The sequence below is a fragment of the Prionailurus bengalensis genome, chromosome D1 (assembly GCF_016509475.1).
Source record: "Prionailurus bengalensis isolate Pbe53 chromosome D1, Fcat_Pben_1.1_paternal_pri, whole genome shotgun sequence".
Lineage (NCBI taxonomy): Eukaryota > Metazoa > Chordata > Mammalia > Carnivora > Felidae > Prionailurus > Prionailurus bengalensis.
Genome location: NC_057346.1, coordinates 98714204 through 98729979, shown reverse-complemented (window position 1 = coordinate 98729979; position 15776 = coordinate 98714204). Strand labels below are relative to the sequence as shown.

The 15776-nt window shown below is 40.9% G+C and overlaps 1 protein-coding gene across 32 annotated transcripts in view; it reads left to right on the top strand.

Moving 5' to 3' along the window:
• PHF21A (PHD finger protein 21A) overlaps positions 1-15776 on the top strand; it is a 196600-nt gene that overhangs the window by 126995 nt on the left and 53829 nt on the right. The window lies entirely within an intron of this gene.

Here is a 15776-nt window from a genome sequence, read left to right as displayed (position 1 = left end):
TTGATTCAAAGGATGTTCTGAGAACCTTTTCTTTCTTTTTTTTTTTTTTAAACGTTTATTTATTTTTTGGGGACAGAGAGAGACAGAGCATGAATGGGGGAGGGGCAGAGAGAGAGGGAGACACAGAATCGGAAACAGGCTCCAGGCTCCGAGCCATCAGCCCAGAGCCCGACGCGGGGCTCGAACTCCCGGACCGCGAGATCGTGACCTGGCTGAAGTCGGACGCTTAACCGACTGCGCCACCCAGGCGCCCCCTGAGAACCTTTTCTAACGCTGCTTTAAATGTGTGTGCTAATCACACAGATGGAAACCCATCTATGAGTAAGTTGCCAATCTTTAAAACAAGGAAGGCTAGAATGGTTTGTATTTGCAGTTCATGCCCTTGTCCTCTGTGATTCAGTAATCTTTTTAGCCTCTCGCCACAGTAGTACATGTATATTCCTGAGTAGCAGCCTGATTGCTGCTGATGGTACTAAAATGTTTTGATAGGAGCAGAAATGCGCTGCCACCTTCCTCACGGGCCCAGCGTTCAGAGATGACCTGTTTGCACGTGGGCCTGTGGTGTATCATTTTTTTGTACGAGAGCAGGAGAATAAGGTGTGACTCTAGTTGATTGAAGTGGTAGTTTTAGATTCCAATAAGAGGACCTATTGCTGGTGAGGGAGGTTGAAATTGCAGAATGAGTTTGCAGCGTGAGGCAGGTCTGCCCAGCGGCAGGTTGATTTCCACCGGGCAACGAGCAGCACACGTAAACAGATGGCCCAACAATGAATGAGTCAGAGCGACAGATCCTGAGCAGATACATTGGCTTTCACCTGATCCTTAACATGGTTATAGAGAAGGGAACTTTAATTTGTCTGCCACTCTCAAAACTGAAAAAAAAGTACTTAGTGAATGAAATTTTATTCACTGGGAAATGGGAAATATGCATTAGTAGGCAGAGAAGAAATCTGATTGTCCCCGGATCTGGACATTGAAAAACCAACGTTTTCAGGAGCTGCTGCCTTAGGACTAGGTTTGCTTTATCTTTTGGCATATTCACCATCATTATGCTGAATGCTTCGGCATGTAATGTGCAGCAAGAAAACATTAAAACTGTACCTTAGATATTGGGTTTTAAGGAATTATGAACTTTAGTTGGAAGCACAAATCTGATACCTGTGTTAAGAAAAGCATTTTTTTTAAAAAAATTTTAATGGTTATTTATCTTAGAGACAGAGACAGAGTGCGAGTGGGGGAGGGGCAGAGAGAGAGGGAGACACAGAATCTGAAGCAGGCTCCAGGCTCTGAGCTGTCAGCACAGAGCCCGACGCGGGGCTCAAACTCGTGAACCGTGAATTCATGACCTGAGTCGAAGGCGGGCACTCAACCGACTGAGCTACTCAGGCGCCCCAAGAAAAGCATTTTTATAAATTTTTTTAACATTTATTTATTTTTGAGACAGAGAGAGACAAAGCATGAACGGGGGAGGGTCAGAGAGAGGGAGACACAGAATCTGAAACAGGCCCCAGGCTCTGAGCTGTCAGCACAGAGCCTGACGCGGGGCTCGAACTCACGGACCGCGAGATCATGACCTGAGCCGAAGTCGGCCGCTTAACCGACTGAGCCACTCAGGCGCTCCAAGAAAAGCATTTTTAAAAAGAATACTGTAATACTGTAAGTATCTTCAAAAAACATACATTGATGTAAGTTTGTAATGGTATTAAGCAAAAGGAAAATATTAATGGAAAAAAAACGTTTAGTTTCAAACATAAAGCATAGAAAAAAGGAAGAGGTATAGAATTCCCAGATCTAATCATCCATCTTCAAAATGTAAATATAAACAATCATTTCTCTGCCAGACAGTTTCAGAAGTACTAAGCATCTCATTAATTTTCAAGAACAAGATTCTGCTGTAGTTTTATAGCTCTAGAACAGTGTTTTCAGTATAAGATTTGATGAAGGAAATACTGTACCACTTGAGTTCCTATGCTTTAATTCTCTCGTTATCAGGTTACACTTACCATAAACCAATCTTCAGTTGTATACACTTGCCACAGAAAGCGAGGTAGTAGTGCGTAGCATCGTTGGGATGTGAATAGCATCATTGACCTTCCTTAGGTCACTGTGGCTAGGGATGTACCCAGAAACACAAACTATCATGATGGAAACCATATTCTGAGATGTGTGAGGACTGTGGATGCCATTAGTTAAGGCAGAGGTATAAATATAGCTACCTTTTGTTTCCCAAATAATTGGGATCCTATTCAAGATTAATTGTGCCAGCACCTACTTCCCCAATTGGCTTTCGGTTTATCTGCTCAAGCATGTAACACGTAGCCTTTGCTCAGGCACTAATCTACCTTTTTGCATATGGAAAGTAGCGTTCCGGGTGCTGCATTAAAAACTACAGGAGAATGAATTATTAATGGAATAGGTCTCTTTCTTTCTCTCTCTCAAAAAGGGAAATCATTTATGTGGCCACTGTCAAGAAGGATAGAGAGAGACTTAGTGCTAGTTCTTAACCAATTTTTTTTTTTAAATGAGTTAGTGGGGAATACGTAAGGAGAAATACCTTCGCACGTATATTACCTTCACAACGTGCAGCTTTGTAGACACCAGTGTGATCTAATTGTAATATAGATCACCCTGTTAATTGTGTCACCCTGTAAGCTTTATTACACCGAGTACATTTCTTACAGGATCCCACGTTATCAGAGGTTAGAAAAACAACAATAATAAACTTGGAGTTGTAATCTTGTAAAGATTACCAGAGGATTTTCACATCACTTTTGGTTTAAATCAGTTCCCATTATCTGTTTGCCGGTTTCGGGCTTTACATGTTCAGCTTGTTTTTGTCCACACATGTATAATTGAGCTGAGTATGTGTGCCGATAAGTAAAGGAGCCGTGGAGCTGCCTTGAGCTTCTGCTTAAGTCTGCAGCATTAAAGTGTTTCTTTTGTTGCGTGTGCTGGTCTTGCAGACTCTGTAGAGCCTTATCAAATGCAGCCAGTTGGTGCTGCTGGTATGAAAGCACAGGGGAGCTCTCATGTGGAAGGTTAATGGAGTGTAATTATAAAGAAAAATGAACTGCTCAACCACTCTATCTCACTCTACCTGCACCAAGAGTGACAAGTGCTCTGATCTTTTGTAAACCCGGGAGCAGAGGTTTAACTATCTAAAATTATGACAGTATAACTGTCACACAAACAAACACCCTGTGAAGTATAGGCATGCACCCCTGTGTGGGAATGATTCCTTCCTGTTACAGGGTGTCTCACTTAGGAAAGGAGCACCTTCAGCCACCAAGAAAAGCTGCATGTTAAACATTGTACTTTCGTGTCACTTCTTCTTTTCCAGTCAGTTTGTTCCATTTTCCTTTCCTAAATATGCCTTCTCCCCTCTGATTAGTGGCAAGGCTGACAGCCTGTACACGAGTAGGTCCATTCCACTGTATCCATCAGACAACAAATACCCTTGCTTTCTCCAAGAAGGCCCATCTTACCTGCCCTCACAGCCACCCTTAAAACAACTGGGTTCTTTTAAAGGAGATGGGAGCAGTCATCTCTCCTCACTCTCAGCTCCCAAACAGAGTAGGCTATAGGAAGTTCAAGTACCACCTGACAGGGCTTTCTCCCAGGATCTATGTGTGGCAGAGAGATTACACACATTTCTACAGGCTCGAGGTGGAGTTAGATCCTTATGTCCTTCCGTTGAAAATATTTCACAGGAAATATTTAGTAAGGAAAATTGCAGCTGGGAGAGACAAGGACAGAGAAGGACCAAGAAGACATTCAAAGGGTGTGATGACTAGACAGATCTGTGTTACTCGTGTGTCACATTGCCAGTGAACGTTGCAAAGTCGTCCTGCTACTGGAACAGCTGAAGGGTAAGCGGAGCGGATTGCAAAGCTGGGTTGATTTAGTGCTTTTGCCAGCTCAGCACAGAGTTGAAATAAGGTGTTGCGGAACGATGCAACAACACAAAACCCCTGACACCTTGTTCTTACCAAGTCCGAAGCACAACCACTCTTGGCGAGGCTGTGCTGCCTACTGAAAGAAGCAAATGCAGCATCACGTCCATTAGGCCTGTGGAGACTAAGCAGAAGTGATGGCTGTGTCACTTGCACAGCAGTCTTATTGACTGAGCCCTGGTCTTACATGATGGGTGGGGGAGGAGCATCCGGGATTCCTCGTAGCAGCCCTGAAAGCGGGAAGGCTGATTTTAAAACCTCTCTGTGTGGTTTATAATGCTGTTTCCCCAGTCCCTTTGCATCTGGGTTTTGATCATCTGTGCTCTGTTTTAAAAGCAGAATAGCTGTATGGTTTTTATGGCAGTATGATAAATCTGCTAGTGAATAAAAATTTTAAATCCAGCTTTGTATTAGTGGCTGAGGGGTAAAGTTTGCTGTGATATACTCCTTTAAAAACCCACTGGAACCCAACATTTAACCAGTTTAAATGTTGCCAGTGTCCATTCCGTTTTTTAAATTGAAGCCATTGGTCCAGAAGTGAAGCTTTGGCTTGAGGTGGAAAGAAGGTTAGCAATAGAATCTTAAAATTGTCCATCATACTCCATAGGTGAGGAAGCGTATTATTCTTGTTGGTTTGGCTTCAGCGTGTATCCAGTGTATGCTCCACTGCCAGAGAGAATATCTTTGATGATAGCAATACAGTCTCTGGCATTTTGGAGCAAGTTATCCGGCACTGCCCAGCTCGTTTAAGAACATTCCCAGCCTTTCCAAGTGCCGCGGGCAGTTTATAGGAAAAGTGCCTCAGAGTGGGCACAGTCCGTGTAATTTGCTCCAGACCGATCTCTTGAGCTGTCCGTGCCTCACCTCTGGCGGTCACATTTCCAACCTTGACTGCATCCTACGGCTTCTCTCCTGCTTGGCGCCTCAGTTTGTTGCACAGCGTACTTCCTTGGCTTTCAACAGCCTGTCATTGTTTCCTGGCAGTTTCCTGTATCTAGAGACTGATGTCCAGCAAAGGACATCTCTCCCCCTTGGCTCATCTCCCCACACCAGTATATTCTACATTCAGTCCACTTGGATATCACCCAACCTCCTGTCAGCCCCAGAAGTGTTGGCTCAGACAAATGAGCTCCAGCTCTTTGTTCAGTGAACAGAGCTTCATTCAGACTAGTTTCCAGAGGATAAGGATTCCATATTCTAGTGCCTGTTTTACTATTAGGTAACTGTGTAACTTCTGGTGAGCCATTGCTCACCATATGCCTTAGTTTCTCTGTCTGAGTCCATGACGCTTGCTCAAATCCACCCTACCCTACACAGTTGTGAAAATCTTATTTGATAAGAGGGTAAGAAGATTTACAAGTGTAAAGTGTTATGTACATGTATGAATGATTACTTAAGCTAAAAACATCACACCATTAGGAAAACTGTGGAAAGCGGTACCATCATTTTTCATCTAGGGTTCACTCAGAAAGTTAAATTCTTGAAAGCTTATTAAATAATCCATATGTTGATAACATGAATTCCTCTTTTCTTAATCACATAAATTAAATGATTTTGAAAAGTCTCAGTACTCAAAAACAAGAACCAGTCAATGTAGGAGACGTTTCTAGTGTTCTGGTTGGATTCCAGATACCAAATCCAAGTGATGATGTTTTGCTTACGATAATTCCCTGGACAGCTTCAACAAGGTAGTTTTCATTTTTCTGACCTCTGCAATGTGGCTGTTTTAAGCAGCTGCTTTCTTCAGCCCTGGAGACAGCCCCAATTGGGTGGTAGAGAAACTGATTCCAGTGCATTCTTAGGCCAGTGTCACACGATGGGGAGAGGCTTAAATTATCTGTAAGGTCCTTTAAGCTGTTGTGATAAAGTTAGCACATTCATGGAACACATCGTTACTAAATTTTTCATTCTTTTATATTTTGCAACATCGTTTGTCTCTCTTCTGTCTTCAGATATTTTCTCTTAACCATATTCTTCTCAGTGCCCATTGATTACTTGCTTCGTATGTCTGCACCTCTTCCCACAAACATCACACCCCAGCCCTTTTAAGGGGTAAGATTTTAATTAACCAGAAAGCCATTTTAATTTTCTGGTTATCTGAAATCCTTTTTGACTCCCCTCCTATTGTTGAACATTTTTCTGAGTAATGGCTGATTTCTCTCCTAGTAACTACAGTTTCAGTGAATGTAATTACTGTAAAGGGATTGAAAACCGGTAGCCCCTGGGCTTAATCTAACCGGCAGAGATACTTTGTTTGCCTGAACAGCATTAAAAGCAGTTCTTACATTAGTGCCTTTACAGGGCTCTCCCTCTCAAGTTGACCTTAGTCCCTATCACTCCTTATTATCTCATAGCTGGCCTGCTTCGTTCATATACATTTACCTGCCTGTGAGTTTTCGATCCCAGATTGGAACATTTTTTAATGATTTAGTTTCTTTGTAGTGTGTCAAGATCATCATTATGAGCATTAGTTTTCTGTATATGGCACTTATAGAAAGTATAGATCAAGAGATTGTATTCTTGCCATTCAGAGATTCGTAGAATTTTAAGCAGAAGAGGATGTTGGAGACTGAGTGGAAAAGCTGAGCCTAAGAATAGGTAAATGTGTGTGTGTGTGTGTGTGTGTGTGTGTGTGTGTGTGTGTACAAAATATTTACGAGGTGCTTTTGTGGCTTGCTATACCAGGTAGTATATAGATGTGAGGGTTCCAAGTCCTTACAAACAAGTAAAATAATTAGGGGGCATGCGGGTTGGGTGTGGAACTAGATATGAGGAACAAGAAGTGTTTATTAAGTCTGACTCTAGCCCTGGCTTGAGACTTAGGACAAGTCACATAGATGCTCGGAACCTTAGTGTGTCCTACCTGGCAGGCAATATCTATCTGATAAGATTGTTGTTTTTATTGTAACCGTGATGGAACTCGCCAGTGCCACATTAGACTGTATCTAAAAGTCAAGAAACTGCTCTGGTACATCCAGACAATGGAATATTATTCAGTGCTTAAAAGAATGAGCTATCAAGCCACAAAAAGACATGGAGGAAATTTAGATGCATATTAGTAAGTGAAAGAAGCCAATCTGAAAAGGCTGCCTGCTACATGATTTCAACTACATGGCATTCTGGAAAAGGCAAAATTATGGGGACAGTAAAATGATCAGTGGTTGCCAGGGGTTAGCAGGAGGGAGGGATGAATAGACCAAGCTCAGAGAGTTTTTTTAAGGCAGTGAGGCTATTCCATAGGTTGCTATAATGGTGGATAAATGTCATTATACATTGGTCAAAACCCATAGAATGAATGTACATTAAGAGTGAATCCAGGGTGCCTGGGTGGCTCAGTCGGTTAAGCGTCCGACTTTGGCTCAGGTCATGATCTCGCGGTCCGTGAGTTCGAGCCCGGCGTCGGGCTCTGTGCTGACAGCTCAGAGCCTGGAGCCTGTTTCAGATTCTGTGTCTTCCTCTCTCTCTGACCCTCCCCCATTCATGCTCTCTCTCTGTCTCAAAAATAAATAAACGTTAAAAAAAATTTAAAGAGTGAATCCTAGCATCAACTATGGATTTGGGGTGATAGTGATGCGTCAGTTTAGGTTTATCAGTTTTAACAAATGTACCGTTCTGATGGGGATATTGATAGCGAGGGGGAGGGGGTATAGAGGGTATATGGGAATTATCTGTACTTTCTACTCAATTTCACTATGAATTTAAAACTGCTCTAAAAACTAAAGTGTGTTTTTCTAAAAATCAAGGGACTGATCCTATGTTCAGTACATGTTCTCCTGTCTTCTGACCCTGCACCTCAGTAACTTTGTTGGATGTGGAAACTGGAGAACAGTAGAGGTAAGAAGGGTGAGCTCCACCTTTCGTACTAAGAAGCATGCTGAAAGAAGATAAGAGCAACAAATCATTTTTACTGCAGCCATTCCATCTTTTCTAAACCTTGGAGAGAGAGAGAGAGTGTGTGTGTGTGTAAAAACTAAATATTCGTATAGAGTTGGATTTAGTGGTTTTCATAGCCTGTGAAAACTGTTTTTCTTCACACTTAGGATTTAATAAAATACTTAAGTTCTTTAACCAAATGCTTTTTATTCATTCAGAGATTATTCATGCTTTTCTCCCGCGTTGCTGAATCTCTAGCTCTCTTTAACAAAATTTCTAGTACTGACAAGTTAAAACAAAAAAAAGGCAAACCTGCTTGGAAATTCCGAAAGAGGAGTTCAAGTTTCTTCCGTCCCTGATGCAGAAAAGTCAGACTTAACCCAGAGTAGGGCAACTCCCCCTTTGTCACGAGTCTTGGAAGATCCAGTCCCTTGGAGTTACCGTCTCTCATCTTGGCGGCCTCCGTAGGTCGTGGCGTTGCTTCCTCTGCGTTGTTTCGCGTGGGGTCTTGTCAGAAAGCAAATTCGTAACGCGCCTCGTTTTTCTCTTCACGTGATTGTAACAAATACTTTGTGATAAGTTAAACCACTGAAATAGCGATTACTTTGTGAAATTAAGAGACAGTAAGTAGCTTTGGAATTTTCTTTTAACCCGTGTGTTTAATGCTGTCATGGCAGATGATAACAGTTGTTTTTAAGCATCCAGAGTGTTGTTCAGGATATACTTTTGTTAAGAGATTTCCCAATTCAAAATGTCAGTGTTTAGTGATTGGTAGGACTTCCTTTTATCGCATGTAAGGAAAATATTACATATCCTCAGAAAATATTTTCTACTTGATGTATCCTGACATAGTGTATTGTTATAATACTGTTGTCTTTTTCTCTCTTTTAAGAAAAAAAAAAAACCTGCAGAATTAAGGATTGTTAAAAGATCCCCGCCTTTACCCGTGATTGATTTGTGTCCTGGTACATGCATTCTGCGTAGAATTTGGTTATCTGTTATATTTACCTCTTCCGGCATCTTATACTATCTTGTGTTTTTGTGGAAAGAGGAATTCCTCTCTCGTTGTACCCAGGGCTTGCACAGAGGCAAAGCCATCTTTTAACTGAGCGGTGTCCCATAAAATGGTAGAGGTTTGGGGTTTTGTTCCTCCTTTTCCCTCCACCCACGTAAGGATCATTACTGTACTTAAATTGTATTTTCATATCCAACTTGTGAGGGACAGCTACTACACAGCAGCCTCCAATCATAATTCTCCTGTGAGGAAAACCAACCAGAGCAGCCTCAGGACAGACCAAAGAGAATTTCTACGGTGTGTGGAACAACTCTGACACTAACAAGGCAACGCTGCCTTCTAAGTTGGGGGAGAGAGCCAGGGAATGATGAATGACAGTCTGCTGGTGTGTGGAGATCTGTAACACATAGGTACAGAGGGGCATGCATTTTGATAAACTGGAGCCTAATTTGCAAATTAATAGCCTCCATGTCATATCTCATTGTGGTACAAACACATAGATTCAGGCTCTTTCTTACATTGGCAAAGCAGCGAAATTGTGCAGATTATAAATGGTTCTCGTGTGTTTTGTTTTTCTGCTATTCTCATTACTGCATCTAGAGTGTTTGCTGGGTCAGGTTGCATTTAAATTGGACATCTATTTTATGCATTCGGAATATGGCCCTGAACTGCTGTAGAGGTATAAGAAACCTGGGCTGGTACCTAGATTTCTGTACAGGGGAATATACAGGGAAATATTCCCTAATGTGTTTGATTTTTGAGATAAAAAGGCGACAAGTAGCATTCTGTTTCTTAATCCTGTACTTTTTTGGGTGATTGTCATTAAAAAACTAACAAAAATATTTGATTAGATGTTAAAAATCAAGTGATTGAAATACAATTGACATTGGAAGAGAAAGTCACATTTAGTTAGCTGTTGCTCTGAGTTAAAAATTCATACTAGACAAACTCTGTTATTCACTGGTTACACATCCCTTATTTTCACATTGCCCTCAATAGTTTTCTAAAGCATTCCCTTCCATTAATTCGGTTGATCCTCAGTATTTTTCCGAAGTAGGCAGGACAGTATAGCTTAATGCTTCAAGAAACGTGGAGAACTTAAATGTAAACCAAATGGGTTCTGATTTTGGCTTCCTTCGTCTTTTATTGTAGAGAACTATCTTACCGCCACCATTCCCAGCATGCAGGGCTCTTTTTAGTCTGTCTCTGTGTTTATACTATTTTGCCCTCACATCTGGGTGTGTTACATACTGGAGAACCGTAGTGCTCCGGGGGCCACATCTCTCTTGAGTACAGCGGCTACATTTTTTGTTATTTGGTGCAAATAAAGGCAGTTCCCAGGTTCTTAGAAGGGTCCCTCGATTTAGGCAAAGTTTGACTACAGCAGTCTTAGTCTTTTATAGTCACGCAGAAGAAGGGGTGGAGTTTATCTGTTAGAGCATGAATGGACCAAGTAAGAAAAATGTAAACCGCATTTCAATCAGGCTCTCAAATAAAGGGTCTAATCCCCTATGGAGATGGAATATAAATCCCATTGATATGAATAAAAGGTCTAATCTCCTCTGGAGATAGGACGTAAAAACCTACTGATGTAAATGTCTGTGTGTGTGTTTTGAAGGAAAAGTAAACCCCAAAGAATTTTTTTTTAATTAAAAAGTAAGCCAAAGTCTAATCAGTACCAAGACATGTGTACTCTCCACCATCTGTTAAGCATCCATGTAGAGAATTTTGAACTTTATTGAAAAAACTGGTAATTCCAACAGCTGCTGTTTCTTAATTCATGTATATTGTACTCTCCTCGTTCCGTGACACTTTGCAGAACTATAAAATGAGTATCAGTGTTCGCAACTCTCTAAGACCAAGCAGACCCTCTTTAGTAGACAGCATAAACAGTTCGGTGTATAAGATGAGATGGTTGTAGCTACTGCTTCTGTCAAACAGGTGGTATGCTTAAAGGGTATATCCCTTTTTAAAAGGTGTTTTAATAGGTTAGAAACTGTTTAATTTTAACCCCGAAACTGAGTATCGGAGAGTTTGGGGAAAACTTTCTAGTGCCTTACAAAACAAATAAAATGCAGTTATTTTTAGTTGAGTATATTTTTATATCTGCTGCTGCCAATATTCCTCCTCCTCCTCTGTCAAAATCCTGTCCTACATGTCTCCCCTGAATATTCCCTCTAATAACTTCAGTGCATATTCTTTCCTTGAATTGCACTTAGTGCATTAGAAAAGGGAGTTTATTGTCCTTCCCTTGTGTTCTTGTTCATAAAATGGTAGGTAGACCCTTCACTCAGAGTTCTGGGTGGTTTTTTTTCCTACTTTCTTTTATTAAACACACTTTTTACCCTGGATTTGATTTTGTCATTAATTTTATGTCAGTAATGCATACACTGTTCTTCAGAGCATAATCTGCTTCCTGTGACTTCAGTGTTGATGTATATTGGCGTTACTAATAAATGCAGTGGTTGAATTTCAGACAGTAGAAAACGTGTGTGTGTGTGTGTGTGTGTGTGTGTGTGTGTGTGTCCGAGTAAATTCTGACTTCAACAGATGTAAGTTTCTCCGTGTTAGTTTTTCTATTCACAAAAATTTAGTAGCCCTTGTTCCCTGAGCAAAATTTTTTCACTGCATTTTAGGTAGGAAGATAGGTAAGATTTGTTCTTGACTTTCTGTATTTGTGAAAAGTTTCTGTCTCTGGCATGAAGGGTGGAGGTTCTGTTTTCATATTGTATGACTGATTCATGGAGGGGACAATGGATGCATTTTTAAGGCAGTACCGTGTAAGATGTTTGAGTGGGTGTGGCCCTCTCATAATTGATATAAAACAGATAATGCAGAATGGAACACAGACAAGTTGAGTGACTGATCACTGACATGCAATTATGGAGGGCAGGGCCCTGCACCTGGAGTTCCTTCTGAGAGAAGCTTTCTAAAATCTGTGTGACAATTTGATGGAAATAAAGTGGTGGCTTGATTGGAGGCGTGGGGGCTGTCCTGCCATCTCTCCATCTCCCTTCTGTAGTGACTGGTGCCATGGGACTTGGAATGATTGACTTACGTAGCTGAAACACGAACCCGAGTTTCTGTTGAGTTGGACCTACAGACTTCTGCATTTTTCTTTGGGATCCGTCTTGCTGTTGTGGGAACACGTTGATAGTATCGCTGAATGTCACAATATTGATCACCGTGACTACCTGTCTCAGAAACTGTGACTTGAAGTGTTACAGGCTCTGTGAACTCTTCTGCCTGAACAAGCCTTGATAAAACCTAGTGATGAGAATGTCAAGGGAATCTGAGGCTTGGAATTACATGCTGGGTTTATGGAGCAGTTCTTGACAGATGAATTGATTGGAGGGGGCGGTCCTAGCCATTCTGGACACCGGGCCCACGGGCCTATTGTTACAGAAAATATATTAAGGAAAGAAGATGATAAGTTACTGACTTTTCTCCCTCCCTTCTGCCTTCATTCTTTGCAGTTTTTCCTTCCTCATTGCCTTCTCTCCCTGCTCCCTTTTCTTTTTAACTTTCATTAACTTATTAGTCAGTGACAAATGGCCAGTTTGTGACACTTAGCCTTTTTTCAAAGCTTCAGGTTAATGTTCCAAGATAATTAGCTACATTTCAAGGTCTCCTTTATATGTGAATAGCATTCAAAGGACCAAATTGTTTATTTTGTATAACCTTCACTAATGACCAGCAGAAGTCCTTGCCGAATCAGAAGTCATGATTTCTTTGTTTAAAACACATAATAATAAAAGTATAGGCTCCTTTCCTGTAGAGATGAGAGGATGCTTAAGAACTTTGTTTGGTACAGCATGTAGCTAAAATTTACGAAATTTGGTAGCAGTATGCTCTCACTGCCACCCAGAACTAGTACTCCTCCAGGTCAGGGTCCTGCTGGAGTTAAAGTGACTGGTGTGTTTGCCAGCACTGCAGGACTAAGCTCTAGAACAAGACTGGACTGTGGAACTTAGAGAAGCCAGCTAAAGTGCACGACAACTCTCCCTTTATTAGCTAGTCCTTAAAAGAGTATACAGGGCTTCTGCACACCTGACTACCTCCACTGCTAGAGCTCACCTAACTTTAGATTGTTGGTTTTCAAAATGCGGTGATAGATGTTTAAGTGACAGAAGGCATCAGTGCTTCCCTCAGACCTTGATTTTTTTACAAAATTTCATAGGCATACACAACTCCACACTTGGTATTCCTCTAATGTGAACATAGCAAGGAGTGCAGGAGCAATGCATTTTCTGTGTGGCACTCTGAAATATACCAGAATCTTCTTTCAAAGAAAATTTTGCCCAGTTCGTACGACCTGACCTGTGTCCAATCTGCACAGCTTTCTTCTCTTCCTGGTTTTTTGTTTTTTTGTTTTTTTGTTTTTCCTTCTCTCAAAGACTAATCTAAGTTTGCAAGTATTTTGATCCCTATGCCTCCCCACTGGTTCTACAGGCTTTGTTTCAAGCCCTGGGGGAGGAACAGTTGTGAATGTACTGTGACTCACTGACTCCCACTTTCGTGATTCTGGTTCTGATTGGTCGTCACCTTGTTCTAGCCATATGGCTGCCTAGTACTCTAGCCTGCATCCCTTTCTCGTTCTTTCCCCTACTGTTCCCTTCTGTTGTACACAACACTGGGAGTGGGTTCCGGGCTTTGTCTCTTGCTTCTGGTTTACCCCAGTTAGGCAGTAAGTAGGAGGGTGCACTGTGTTTCCCAAGGGTGGCCGTAGAGGAAAAAATACCCTTTCCTTTTGTGCCTGGTATAGTAATTACTTCGTTTCCTGTGCTGTTTTTGTTCAAAGTTTATTTTTTGGCAGGTGTCACATTTGTATTATATTACTTCCTCATGGTTTCTCTCCTTCCCCTGAATTAAGCTATTTTTTCTTTTTCTTTTTCTTTTCTTTCTTTCTTTTCTTTTCTTTTCTTTTCTTTTCTTTTCTTTTCTTTCTTTCCTTTCCTTTTCCTTTTCCTTTTCCTTTTCCTTTTCCTTTTCCTTTTCCTTTCTTTGTTTTGTAGAGGTTCTGCTACCAATTCAGCTTGTTACTGTGTTTCTTTAATGCTGGTTATATGTTAGGGAGGGGAACTGAAAGCAACTGTAAATAATTATTTAATTGTTACGTGTCTTACTGTTCTGACAGTCACCGCAGATCTACACGTGATACTCAAAATTGTCTGTAGCACCATCCCTACCACTTTTCCTTCTAAGCTGTATCCGTTCAATTACTCTGTCTTTTATACTGGAGAAATAGGATTTTGAAGACTTGAAGGTTAATTTTTTATAAGAAGTTGATATTTTTATTAATTTGCATTTCTATTATTCTGCAGACGGCTTCTGCAAAGACTTTGGACTCTGCATCCTTTTTTTTTTTCCTTTGTAATATTTAACTACTCAAAGAGGCAGTGATAGCAGAGTATAAAGTTTAGACTTTCCCCACCAAAAGTGGCCTTTATATGATATTTTCATTGTCTAAAAAGTGTGATAAAAGTATAAAAAAAAAAGTCTCTCAAGGATGTATTTTGTACTGGGGCTCCTGGGTGTCTCCGTCGGTCGAGTGCCCAAGTTCAGCTTGGGTCATGATCTCCCAGCTCATGAGCTTGAAGCCCCACGTCAGGCTCTCTGCTGACAGCACAACACAGAGCCTGCTTAGGATCCTCTGTCTGCCTCTCTTTCTGCCTCTCCCCCGTTTGTGCGTGCGCCCAAGCACGCACGCGTGTGCTCTTTCTCTCTCTCAATAATAAATAAACATTAAAAAAAAAAAAAGGATGTATTTTGTACTGACCTAAAGTTTTTAAAAATCCATTTTGTAAATATTCTAATATTCAAATATGTTAAGCAAATAACCTTACAAGTTTGAATTCTTGGGAGAATATGTGCAATGAAATTGGTTAGAATCATAAGCAGGAATTTGAACATCAACCTGGCCATATGGTTTTACTTAATCCTTTATTTAAAGATCTTCACTTGCTTATTTTTCTCCTTTCATAATCTGTATTAGAAAATGGCAGTCTCTTTGATCAGAAATAGCAAATCTCAGCTGGTGAGCTCACTTGACCGTGTGAGGAGTGCTGTTTATACCTCCTTCCAGCCATTAGGGCAAGAGAAGCAGTCCAAGTCTGGCCCCAAATGGTTGTGTTTTGGTTTTGGTTTTGGTTTTATATTACATGTTCTCGGAGTCATTTGCTGGTCTCTGGTCCCGTCACTTTATACATCCTGTGAAGAGACATTTACTTAGCCGCATAATCCTAGCCCAGAGTATAGTTGTGAACAAAATGCCCTTGCTTCATGGAGCCTACGTTCTGTTGAAATATATTAGAGTAATGAAAGTATCCAAATACGCATTTTTCTGGAGTTGGAACAGGGTCTAGAAAATTCAAAAAAAACCTTAGGTTTAAGTTTTTCATCCCATGTAAGTAAATTGCTCCTCTGCCTAAACAAACGTGTGTTTTCACAGATCCTATCCCAGCAAAGAGGTCCTGCTCACGCATTACACATTTAAGTAATTTAGAATGACTGTTGTTCGTGTTGCATATTTCCAGGATCAAGTTTCCTCTGTTTAAAAGTCTGCTTAATGTTTGAAACTGAGATAGAAACATGCTGTCTGTTTGAATAACGGAAATGAGTATGGCCGGTGTCTGTTTTATCAGATATAAAAAGTAAAATGACCAACAATGTACCAGTCACAGTTGTGAGTACTTTACACCCAGCAGCTTGTTTGGTACTCATAAGAACCCTACGGATATTGTTTATCACCACATTTTACGGAACAGGAAATTGAGACACAGATAGGTTAAGTAACTTGACGAACATAGAACTGGTAAGTAGCAAAACTTGGAAAAGCAAATTTGTATCTCCAGAGTCATGTCTTCAGTGCTGTGCTGTATTGCCTTTCCAGACTAGCATGCCAAGGTAATAACAGCCAAGGAATCTGAGCTCTG